This window comes from Nelumbo nucifera, chromosome 7 (genome assembly GCF_055504915.1).
Source record: "Nelumbo nucifera cultivar China Antique chromosome 7, China Antique-T2T, whole genome shotgun sequence".
Classification (NCBI taxonomy): Eukaryota; Viridiplantae; Streptophyta; class Magnoliopsida; order Proteales; family Nelumbonaceae; genus Nelumbo; species Nelumbo nucifera.
The window spans coordinates 45,156,185-45,168,135 of NC_142655.1; positions in this window are offsets into that span (position 1 = coordinate 45,156,185).

Consider the following 11,951-nt stretch of genomic DNA (forward strand, 5'->3'; position numbering starts at 1 on the left):
CTTCGGCGAAGGAGTAAAGTGCACAACACTTAACAAAAAAAAGGGGGGGACATTTCATTACTGGTTTTAAAAAAAAAACAAAACAGGCCTAACGGCCCAAAAAAGTACACCAGAAAAAGAAAAAAGAAAGGAAAACCGAGCTCAGCAGCCCGAGAACAAGCACTTCGAAAGATCATTCAGAAAAAGAAAAAAGGATGACCGGCCTCAGTGATCCAACACCTCCACCTCCTCATTCCTCTCCTCCAGGGAGTCAGGCTCCTCTTCCTCCGCCGCGTCCGCCGTCTCTGGGGCCAGGCACCTCATTTTTACACCGCCAAGGTCAAGGTCGGAGAACTTCTTCCGGACCAGCCAGCGACAAAGCTTGAACCCCGAACGATTGGACTTCGTGCCCTAGTTGACTTGGAGGTCCTGGAATTGCTGGGACTCCTTGAAATCCTCAACTGCCTTGGCCTGCTCTTCCTCTACAGTGGCGTCGAAGGTTCGGGTCCGCTCGTGGAGCGTGGCCTCTAAGTCCTGGACCTGCTGGTGAAGGCGCTCCCTCTCCTCAGCCACCCTCGAAAGACTCCTCCTTGTAACGAGCACTCTCCTCAGATAGTCGGGAGTTCTGCGCCTCTTGGTCCTTGACGAGCAACTCCTGGGCCTCGCTCCCCTTTTGAGCCTAGAGGACTTCACCCCGGGCCCATTCGAGCTCGCGCTAGAGCCTCTACACTTCCGACTTCTGATTGGAGGCGTCCTGGGAGTGGATAGCAGTCTGGCAGGCCATGGCGTGGATGGCAGAGTTCAGCTGCCAATAGAAAGCCAAGGTAAGTAAAAAAAAGGAATGAAGGGGGGAAAAAAAGCAGGTACTTACCACCATGCAGTGAGACGAGGTTAGCCTGAAGAGTTGCCTAGGGTGCATCCCAGCCCAGTTCGCGATCTCCTCGTTAGTGACCGCCTGCCGGCTCCTCCGCGAGGCCACGAGGAAGTTAGTGATGCTTTCATCCCTCCCCTCGGTAGGGAATCGCGGGAAGACGGTGGGGCCAGACCGCGCGGCTGGAGGGTACTGCCCCTGAGGTGGGACCTCTTTTTCTTCGCCGCCTTCCGCGGCTATTCCCTCGAAGGGCATAGGTGGAACCTCTGGCGGTGGGACAAAAGCTGGGTCTGCAGCCTCGAACTCGGCACCCCCAGAAGAGGAAGCTTGGTCAGTCTGGGAGCTTGACAATAAGCGATGTGCATCCACACCCGACATGGCTGCAAAAATCGTAATGTGTTAGTCCAGCTCGCAAAAAAAAAAGAAGAGAAAGAGAGAAGAAAAGAAAGGCGACCTAAAGGTAACCTACCAGGGCTCAGACCGGCTTGTGCGAGCTTATCCTCTGCCAAGTAGTCTGAGCAGAGGAAGCCGACCTCCACCCAGGACTGCAGCATTTCCCGAACCTTCCGGTTCAAAGTAACACCCGGATCCTGAATGGCCCCCCTCTAGTAGGTCAAAAAGGGCCACCCCTCAGGGTTGCGAACTACGAAATAGCCCCGCTTCCAGGCTAAGATCTTGTTAGGCAGCTCATGAAGGAGCTTAAAGCCTGGGCAGGGGGAGAAGTAGTAAGAGCGCTTGTCTGGAGGAGCTCCGGGGGAGGCGTTCTTGATAGACAAAATGGAAGCAAAAATATCCAAAGAAAGGGGAAGACAATACTCAAACACAAAGAAATTGTCCCAACCATGTTTCGGATTGAGTTCAGGTGAAGCTGATTTATGGTGACATTAAAATGGGAAAGAATCTCCACTATCAGAGGATGAAGAGGGAGCCGGAGGCCAGCCACGAGCTGCTCCTCAAAGATCACGATTTCGTCGTGGTCGTGCTCCCAGGGATAGTTGCTAGAGGGGAGGCTGTAGATAAGATCCCTGGGGAGGTTGAAGTAAGAGACTAGGACCCGAAGCCTCTCCATTGTCATGGAAGAAGGGTCGAAGCTATCTAGTTCCCGCCCTCGAGAAGTAGAAGCCAAATTACCGGAGGCTTCTCGAGCCTCCATAGACTGACCTTTAGGGAGCCCCCTAGCTCCCACTGAGTTTGAGGGGACCTCATCCTGGTTACCCTCCTGGGGAAAGACATCATCGTGTGGGTACCCAGACATTGTTGACAAGACAGAGGACTCACCAGAAAAACCAAACCGGAAAAAGCAACGCAAACAGGGAGAACTCGAGCAAACAAGGTGAAAGCGTGACCTCAAAATCAAAAGCAAGGCAAGTTGGCGTAAAAAATGAGGCCTGGGGCCCTCCTATTTATAGCCACTGTGCCCAAAAACCAACGGCTCTGATCAAGGCGAATCTGATGGCTCACAATCAAACCGGCTGCATGTCTTCTGAGATTGGAGTAATGCCGGCTGCATGTCTTCCAAAACTGAAGGCAGTTTTGGCGCCCAAAAAGTCTAGAAATTGCCTGACATCCACGCGTACGCTTCATGTTATCGGTCAACCTAGTTTGAATTATGGGTCAAATCCACCCGTCACTTCATGAAATCCCTGCGCTAGAGCAAGACCCTTAGCACGAGGAGTGGGGGCAATTAATGGAGGGTGATTCAACCCGACCTCCTGATTAGGCGACACGTGGATATGACTCAGAGTAAGTGACAGCTCAGCATGACAGCTTGGCCACAATTTGACATAACGAGCTCGGACCCCATCAAAACAGCTCACTACAGCTCACTATTGGAGCTCGCTACAATGGAGTTCGCTACAAGGGAGCTCGCTGTTGAGCAACCCGGAGCTTTCAGGAAACTTCTTATCCGACAAGACCGTGCCCGTCAGACTGCTCCCACGTCTCTCGTCTGGCGGCGCAGCACCTGCCAGTCTAGGGGACTGCACCCACATCTTTCGTCAGGCAACATCGTACACGCCAGCTCTGAGAAACGTCCCTCAACTGACAGGACCGTACCCTGCGATGGATACCTGTGCCAGTCGTTTCAGCCCTAGCAAATAACGGCTGTAGCAGAGAATCAGAGGCGGTTACAGCCAATTTGGCATAGCATTAATATATAAGGGTCTCGACCCCCAAGACAGAAGTAAGTGCGCATCTCCACTCTTAGCTGATTACTACTCTCTAAGCTCTTACCGAATTCTAACTTAAGCATCAGAGAATTCCCGCCGGGCGAGCTACCTGGGAATCCTTCGTCTTCTTCTCCTTCTCAGATATTGTCCGTTGCTAGATAGGAGCGAGGCCCCTGCCAGCTAGGAATGACCGGATCGCGCTACATCAATAGACCCAACAGCAGATTCAAATGTGAAGTTCTCCGAAGGTATGAGTTCCGGTCCCTTTTCAAACACAAGAAAAAAGAACACCACCAAGAAATTCACATTATATACTAAATTTCAAATTAAGGTTCATCACAGATAGAGATCCGGAAAGGAGCAGAGAAAACCGAATGCTCAAAATTAAGATCCTTGACATGTAATTTACAGCTAATTAAAACTACTATACTGCGAAAGAAAATCACATCTGACCAGAATCTGAAAGTTTCCAAAATTCATCTAACTGAACAGTCCACACCTGCGTGGCATCAAAACATTGAAACCTTAATTTTCAATCCATAACAAAGGACAATAAATGTTGGAAAGCACCTTCCATTGTCTTGCTTTCTCGAGCTCGATTGTATTTGCAATGTCCGGATCGACCACCTCGAGCGGAGCATTCAACTGCTTTGGCCACTGGAACCAAATTTCCCAAGTAAGAGTTAAAATCAAAAGTGAGACAAAAAAAAACTATGTCCAGAAGAAGTAAGGACAAATCCCAGAGAACCAAAGATCATACACGGGAAGAAAATAACGGTAGTAAATCGAAAACTGAATCAAATTAAGCACAGAAAAGGAAGAAAGAAAGAGAGAAATTTCCTTACCGTAACACCAGATTTCTCCTTATAGTAAACGGCTTCATTTCGAAAAGAAGACTAAACAGGAAAAATGAAAAGAAATATAAGGAAAGCATGAACTTCAAATCTCTGGTTGTCGGTAAAGAACCAATTGTTATTTTGAAATTGAAAGAAAACAAAAGCATACCACGTAATATAGAGAGAGCCGCCATTAGAGAGAGGAAGAATCGGCTTCCTCACGGACGAGAATAGATTACTCCCTGAAACATAAAACATGATGAGAAAATGATTACTCTTTAAACAGATTATCAAGCCATTTAAAACAGAGGTGAAAAAACAAAACAATAGAAACAAAACCTAGAATGCTTCTACAGAAAGCTTCCAATCCGAGAAGAAGGTTAGAAGAAGAATGGACTTTACCTCAGGGCACTCTTTTGACAGAGACAGAACACTCCCTTGACAGAACAAGAGAGAGAGCGAGAGAGGGACGACTGAGAGAGAGAGCACGCGAAAGAGGGACGACTGAGAGAAAGGGAGAGAGAGAGAGTGCGAGAGATGACTGAGCGAGAGAGGGACGACTGTGAGAGAGATGGCGGGAAGAGGCGTGAGGAAGGGAAAGTGAAACTTGTGCCATTTATGTTGCCGCAGCCATTTGTTGTCTAGTGGCAGTTTTAATCGACTGCCGCTATATATCAATATTTCTAGCGGCAGTCGTTAGATAGCCAAGTTTAAAACTGCCGCTAGAAATATATTTTCTTGTAGTGCTAGAACCATTTAATAACTTTATGCATTACACTTAGAATACTCATACTTAGAAGCCTTAGGTAAAAATAGGATAAATGAACTATAGTATAATTAGAATTAGGATACCAAGAGTGTTGTACTATATAGTTCTACCTCTAGAAGTAGAACAAAAAGTAAATCCCAAACTCTTTTAACCTGTGGTTACCCTACCAAGAGGGGAGAGGGTGGAATATTGGATTGGAGGGAGTTTGGAGTCGCCACCAAAATTTTTGTGAAATGGAGAATTTAGAAAAATCCAAGATTTTTCAAGAAAAACATTTTTATTTTCATGATGACTTGAATGAAATTCTTAGGGTCCGAGGATTAAGGTATAATGTGGGAAGGTGTTACGCACCCCACACACACCTGATTAAACTCGCCTGTACTTCACCAATGTTCCAAAGATTATTTAATAATTTTGGGGCTTAGAAACAAATACATACACACACTAATGAATTAAAATCTAGGAAATAAAGAGAAAGTTGTAAGAATTTGATCAATTAACTAAGAAATGCATTTGAGTAAATGGAATGATAATGATGAATTTGATTATCACAATTACAATGCAACCACTAAAGAATTTAATGGCCAAGAAAGGATGGAGTTGTTTATAAAATTAATGACCTAATTGTTTAAAATACCAATGAAAAATGTGACTAATGAGTGAATGATGAATGAAGTTTACTACCCATGACAAAGAAGTATTCAAAGGTTAAATGGAAAACCAGAAAACCAGTAAGCAAGCAAATTAATATATTGCTAAGAGTGCTATGGGATAAGGCGGATATGAACAAGTGATATAACTCAAGAGGAAAAAATAATTGAAAAATGACCATTTGCAAATCACAAGAGGAATCTGGAAAAGTATTGTCAAATTTTAACCTAACGCTAAAAATCACTAACTAAATGGAGGAAGAAAGTTAATTCTACTATGATAAAAAAATTAAGGGTGGATTTGAGCCAAGCTGAGCCATACGAGGCTTGAGCTCGATTCGAACTAGAACCTTGAGCTCAAGCTTGTCTCAAGTCAAAAGCTCGTAAACTCGAGTTTGACTTAAGAAAAATATTTTATAAAAATAAAAAAATTATATAAAAAATATTTTAATTATATATTAATTTATATAATTTATTATTATTATTATTATTATTATTATTATTATTATTATTACTTTTATATGTATGTATGTATATGCGTATATATATAGCTATTCAAGCTCTCGAATAACTCGTAAAGATGACAAAATCAAAAAGTTTCCAAATGACATAAATTAATTCAACCTTAAGATGACAAGTTTTAATTCTATGCAAAGAAATCAAATCATAGCAAATCATTATATGCAAAACGAAATTGTACTATGAAAGAGAAGACTGATTTCACCGGATTGAAAATGAGTTAAAAAAAAGACCAAGAAAGAAGGAATACAGATCTGAGATTGGAAAATAGCAATTCAGACCTTGTAAATTCATGATCTGAAATTTCAGATCTGAGATTCCAGAATAGCAGTTCGGCCAACAATCCACAATTGAAATTCCAAACAAGAAACTTCAAGATTGAATCTACTTTACTCGAATGAACTTAGAAAACAAATTACAGAATTGAATTTACATAAAACATGCTTTGATTACAACAAGAAAGGAAAATTTTGATGGAGAAATTACATAAATCTTAGCTGAATTCGATTACCAAATTGTGCAGAAATCAAGTGAGGATGAAACCTTGATCTCCAATTGCTTTCTCCCCCTTCGAATTCAGCTTCTTCTTCTCTTGAAGCTGCTTGTTCCTCCTCTCTTCTCCTCTCTTGCGCTTATCTCTCTCTCTTCTTCTCTCTTAGAACAAGAGCTCAAGGAGAGCTTGAAATTAGGTGATGGACCCCTTTTCCCTTGGCTCTCTTCTCCTTTTATAGCCTTCTCCTCAGCCCCTTTCCTCCTCTAGAAAGTTCTTCCATCTAGAAAGTTCTCTCATCTAGAAAGTTCTATAGTGCGGTTCCAGATAATTCGAGCTCGATTTTAGCCCTGATTCAGTCTGTGTCTATCAAAACTCAAAACATGAAAGTTCTAAAACTTTTCTTTATCTTTCCAACTCATCTTGAATCATCTCAATTGGAGTACGGATGAGAGAGTTATGCCTAAATTACTATTCGGTGCCGAAATTGTCCAGAATTACCCAATTAGCCTTGTTTTTCACTTAACGCCTCCTTTCTCTCTTCTAGAAAGTTTCCCGTCTTTAGGCTCCTTGGGCTGCATTTTGGGCTGCTCTTGAGCTGCTCTTGATCTGCAAATGGGTCTCCTCATTGCTGGGCCGAATAGGCTCCATTTGAGAGCTTCGGTTGTGCTCTCTCTTTGGGCTTTCCCAAAGAATGCAGCATAGGCCAAATGGCCCTCCTTTGACCTCTCGACTGGGCCTTGCTCCCAACTGAGCTGTATCACCTTCTATTTGGCCTCCTTTAGCATGATTTTATGCTCTTTTTTCCTAGACTTGTCCCCTTTGATAATTTCCTGAAATCAAGCTAAATTGGGGTAAGAATTCACACAAATCAGCATCAAAACCATGCATAAACACCAGAATTTATATGTAAGTTGTGCACACATCACTTTCCTGACTTTTCGGATTCTGAAAACGTGCTGAGGTGGCTTTTAACTCCGAATGTCATGCGACCGCAATTACCTTAATTACGGTTTTGATCCAACGGTGCTGAGTGGAAGGGCCGTCGCTCAACGGATAAAAGTTACTCTAGGGATAACAGGCTGATCTTCCCCAAGAGTTCACATTGACGGGAAGGTTTGGCACCTCGATGTCGGCTCTTCGCCACCTGGGGCTGTAGTATGTTCCAAGGGTTGGGCTGTTTGCCCATTAAGCGGTACGTGAGCTGGGTTCAGAACGTCGTGAGACAGTTCGGTCCATATCCGGTGTGGGCGTTAGAGCAGCAAAAGCTTTGCCCTCCCTCTCTATCTATCCAAGGGATGAAAGGGCAGAGGCCTTTGGTGTCCCCTCCAGTCAAGAATTGGGGCTTCACAATCACTAGCCAATATGCTTTTCTCTCATGCCCTTCTTCGTTCATGGTTTGATATTCTGGTGTCCTAGGCGTAGAGGAACCACACCAATCCATCCCGAACTTGGTGGTTAAACTCTACTGCAGTGACGATACTGTAGGGGAGGTCCTGCGGAAAAATAGCTCGACGCCAGGATGATAAAAAGCTTAACACCTCTCATTCTTATTACTTATCCAATATGAAAAAGAAAAAAATGAAAAATGAAAAGGTCGTCTTATTCAAAACCCCAATTATGACATCCCTTCTCTCCCACTTCACACCTCGGAACGCACCACTCTTATAGAGAGAAATGCGCTTTCACATCTTCTTAACCCGAAATGGCTGAGGAGAGGAAAGGTTCCTTTTTGAGGGTACTCCTGGGAACAGATCTAGTGGAGACGAGGTGGGGCCTGTAGCTCAGAGGATTAGAGCATGTGGCTACGAACCACGGTGTCGGGGGTTCGAATCCCTCCTCGCCCACAACCAGCCAAAAAGGGAAGGACCTTTCCTTTACCTCTGGGGGTAGGAAAATCATGATCGGGATAGCAGACCCAAAGCTATGGATCCACGAGAAATTGAACAAAAAGCTGCTGAATTGGCCTATTTCTTGCGCGTACCAATTGAAGTATTTTGAAATGAACTGAAGAATGAATGCTTTCTTAGCATGAGGGAAGGAACTCAAGAATCCTCTTTTTTATATAACTTAACTGAAGTTTCTTCAGAAAGCTCATTCGAGCAAAACAAAAGCAGACGTATATGGAACAACCATAAAACGAAGCAGTTTTTGTCTTCAAAAGGCATGCAGTCAGGGCGCCCGCAAGCCGTTGGATTTGCCTTGATCCGGACCGTCAACTTGAAAGGTTGGAGACTATAAATTGGGGGGCCCCTTGGGCCTCACTTTCTCCTACACCATCTTGTTGTCTTCGGATTCTGAGGTCGTGCACTTCATCTAGTCTACCCGAATTCCTCAGTTTGCTTCGCTCCATCTCTTCTGGTGAGTCCCAATCGCTGTCAGCCATGTCTGGGTACCCGTACCACACCTACCACAGGGGCGATAGCCAGGTCGACGATGCTCCCCCGAGCTCGGGGGGAGCCTAGGAGCAGATCCCAAAGGCTCGGGAGGCTTCGGGCGACGTAGCATCTACTTCTAGGGGGAGGGAGCCTGACTCCTTTGGCCCTTCCTTTATGGCAGCGGAGAGACTCAGATCTCTAATCCGCTACTTTCGTCTCCCTGGGGACCTGGTTTATAGCCTCCCTACTGGCAACTTCCCTTGGGAGCATGGTTCTAATGACATAGTAATCTTCCAAGAACAACTCGAGACTGGCTTGCGTCTCCCCTTACACCCCTTGATAGTGGAGGTGTTAAATCACTTTAACGTCACCATTGACCAGCTTCATCCCAACGCCATTCGAAACATGGTTGGGACTATATCTTTGTGTTATGAGTATTGTTTTCCCCTGGACCTTGATATTTTTGTCTCTATCCTCTGTATAAAAAATGTTGCTCTTGGGATTCCTCCGGAGAGGTGCTTTTACTACCTCTCTCCCTGTCGCGGCTATAAGCTCTTGTACGAGCTATCGAACAAGATTCCCGCCTGGAAGCGGGATTACTTTGTGGTCCGTAACCCTGAGGGGTGGCCCTTCCCAACTGCTTGGAGGTGCGCCATCCAGGACCCCGGGGCCGAGCTGGACCCCGAAGTTCAGAAAACGATGTTGTCCTGGGCATCGGTAGGCATCCTTTGCTCGGACTACTTGGCCGAGGAGAAGCTCGTGCAGGCCGGCCTAAGCCCGGGTAGGTTGTCTTTTTAGGTTGCGTGGTTTCTGTAACGATGTAGTACTCACATTCGCATGCATATATTTCATTCTTGTTGGACTAACACTGATGCTCTTCTTGGCAGCCATCATGTTTAGTGCCGATTTGCGCCACCTTCTCTCGAGCAGCCAGAGGTGTCATGCGAAGAGGACATGCCCCGACCGGACTCCCCCCTTAGGAGGTACTAAGTTTGGGTCTGCCGAGCCGGTTTTATCCTCCCCTCCGCCCGAGATTCCGGCACCCCTACCCGAGGGAACTAGTGGGGTTGACTTCGGAGGGGACGAGCTCCCTCAGCAGAGGGAGGCTCCTTGTAACCCCCTCCAGCCATGCCCTTACCCCCGGTTCCCAGTGGGGAAATGGGAAGGGGTGAATGACTACCTCGTGGCTCGTCGGAGGAGCCGGAAGGCGATTACTAACGATGAGGTCGCTCAGTGGGGGAATATGGAACCCGGGGACCTCGCTGCATTCGCCTCTGCCCACTGCATGGTGGTAAGTGACCCCTTTTCCTTTTTCTTCTCTCATTTTGCTCCTCTCCGCTGTCCTCTGATCTTCTCTTCTATCAGCAGGTGAATTCCGCCATCCATGTCATGGCTCTCCAGATGCGCATCCATCGTGTCGATGCCCTCGACCAGCGGGCTGCTAACAAGAAGCTCCAGGGCGAGCTTGACCGAATCCGGGGCGAGCTCCATCACATTCGCAAGGGGAGCGGGTCTCAAGAGCTTCTCGTCCATGACCAGCAGGCTCAAATTGCTCGGCTTTTTGAGGAGAGCGCGCGTTATAGGGAGGAATCGTCGAGGGTGGCGTTGGAGAGGGAGCTCCTCAGGCAGCAGGTGCGGGACTTGGAGTCCACTCTTCTAAACTGGACTCGAAACTTTGATCAGATGGTGGAGGCTGAACGAGAGAAAGCGGTCTGGGATTTTAAAGACTCCCCGGAATACCACGACCTCCAGGCGGAATATGGTTCGAGTTCGTACCGCTCTGGGTTTAAGCTTTGCCGGTGGCTGGTTTGGAAGAAGTTCTCCGGACTCAACCTCGACGGCATCACTATGAAGGGTCTGTCTCTTGAGATGGCAGACCAAGCGGAGGAAGAGGAGCCTGACTCCCCAGAGGATGAAGAGGCGGATCCTTGAGGCGGTGTTTCTCTGGACTTCTGGTGGCTTCCGGGTGCCATAAACCCGGTCTTTCAAAGGTCTTTGGTTGGGCGGTTGTGCCCTGTGATAGTCAAACTTTCTCAAGCTGTTTAGCTCGTTTATCACACTGTTATTTTTCTTTCTTCTTCCCTTTTTTTTTGTTTTTTTGAAGTGACAATGAAAGTTCTCCCTTTTTTCTTCCAAGTGTGATGTGCTCTCTTTATCTTTGCTAAGGCAATCTCAACACCCAAGCTATTAGAGCCACATGCCCAAAGTAGGACTCCTTGATAATTGTTATCTCGAATTGTTCCTTAAACAATTTTAGGCATCTTTATGGTGCACGACAAAGTGATTACCATGTGTGCCTGAACTATATTCTCGTTGGTTATTCTTTAGATCGATCATCATACTGGAACAAGCTATGCTTGGTGGGGTTTAAGCTCGAGTTGTTTACACTCCTCACTTGAAGTTTGCCCATGTCATGAAGACAACTGGGTCTGTTTGCGCCATGATCATGTTAGCTCGGCATTTTGGCCCTTAGGCTCTGGTAGTAATTTAAAGTTCACTTTTGAAGTTCATCCGTGCCTCAAAGGTGATCGAGTCTTATTGCGCCGAGATCGTGTTAGCTCGGCATTTTGGCCCTTATGCTTTGGGAGTGGCTCGTGGCTTACTCAGTTGTTACAGATAGTATTGTCTTAAGTTGACAATATTTCATGCCCGAGGTACTTGCTTCCCTTCGAGGGTCTCGAGCTCATACGTTCCTTCCCCGAGTACTCGTTTCACTCGGTAAGGTCCTTCCCAGTTAGACCCAAGCTTGCCAGTGCCGGGCTCAAGTACCATAACCTTTCGAAGAACCAGGTCGCCGACGCAGAGGTTCCACTTCTTGACCCTGGCGTTAGAGTATCGAGCTACTCTCTGCAGGTAGGCTGTAGTCCTGATATACGCGAGGTCCATTACTTCATCGAGTAGATCGAGGTTGGTACTGAGCTCGTCTTCATTCGTCTGATCACTGTATGCTTCTAGTCGTAGCGTAGGTACCTCGATCTCTGTGGGGAACTGCTTCAGTGTCGTAGGTGAGATTGAAGGGTGTTTCTCTCGTGGCGGTCTTCTCCGTGGTTCGGTAAGCCCATAGAACGCTAGGTAACTCATCTGCCCACAACCCTTTAGCCCAGTCCAGCCATGCTTTCAGTCCGCGGAGGATGGCTCTGTTCGTGACTTCTGCCTGACCGTTTGCTTGAGGGTGCGTGACTGAAGTAAAATTCTGCTGGATTCCCATGTCTCGGCACCAGTCTTGGAATTTGATGTCCTCAAACTGCTTGCCATTGTAAGAAATCAATACCCGAGGTAACCCGAAGCGGC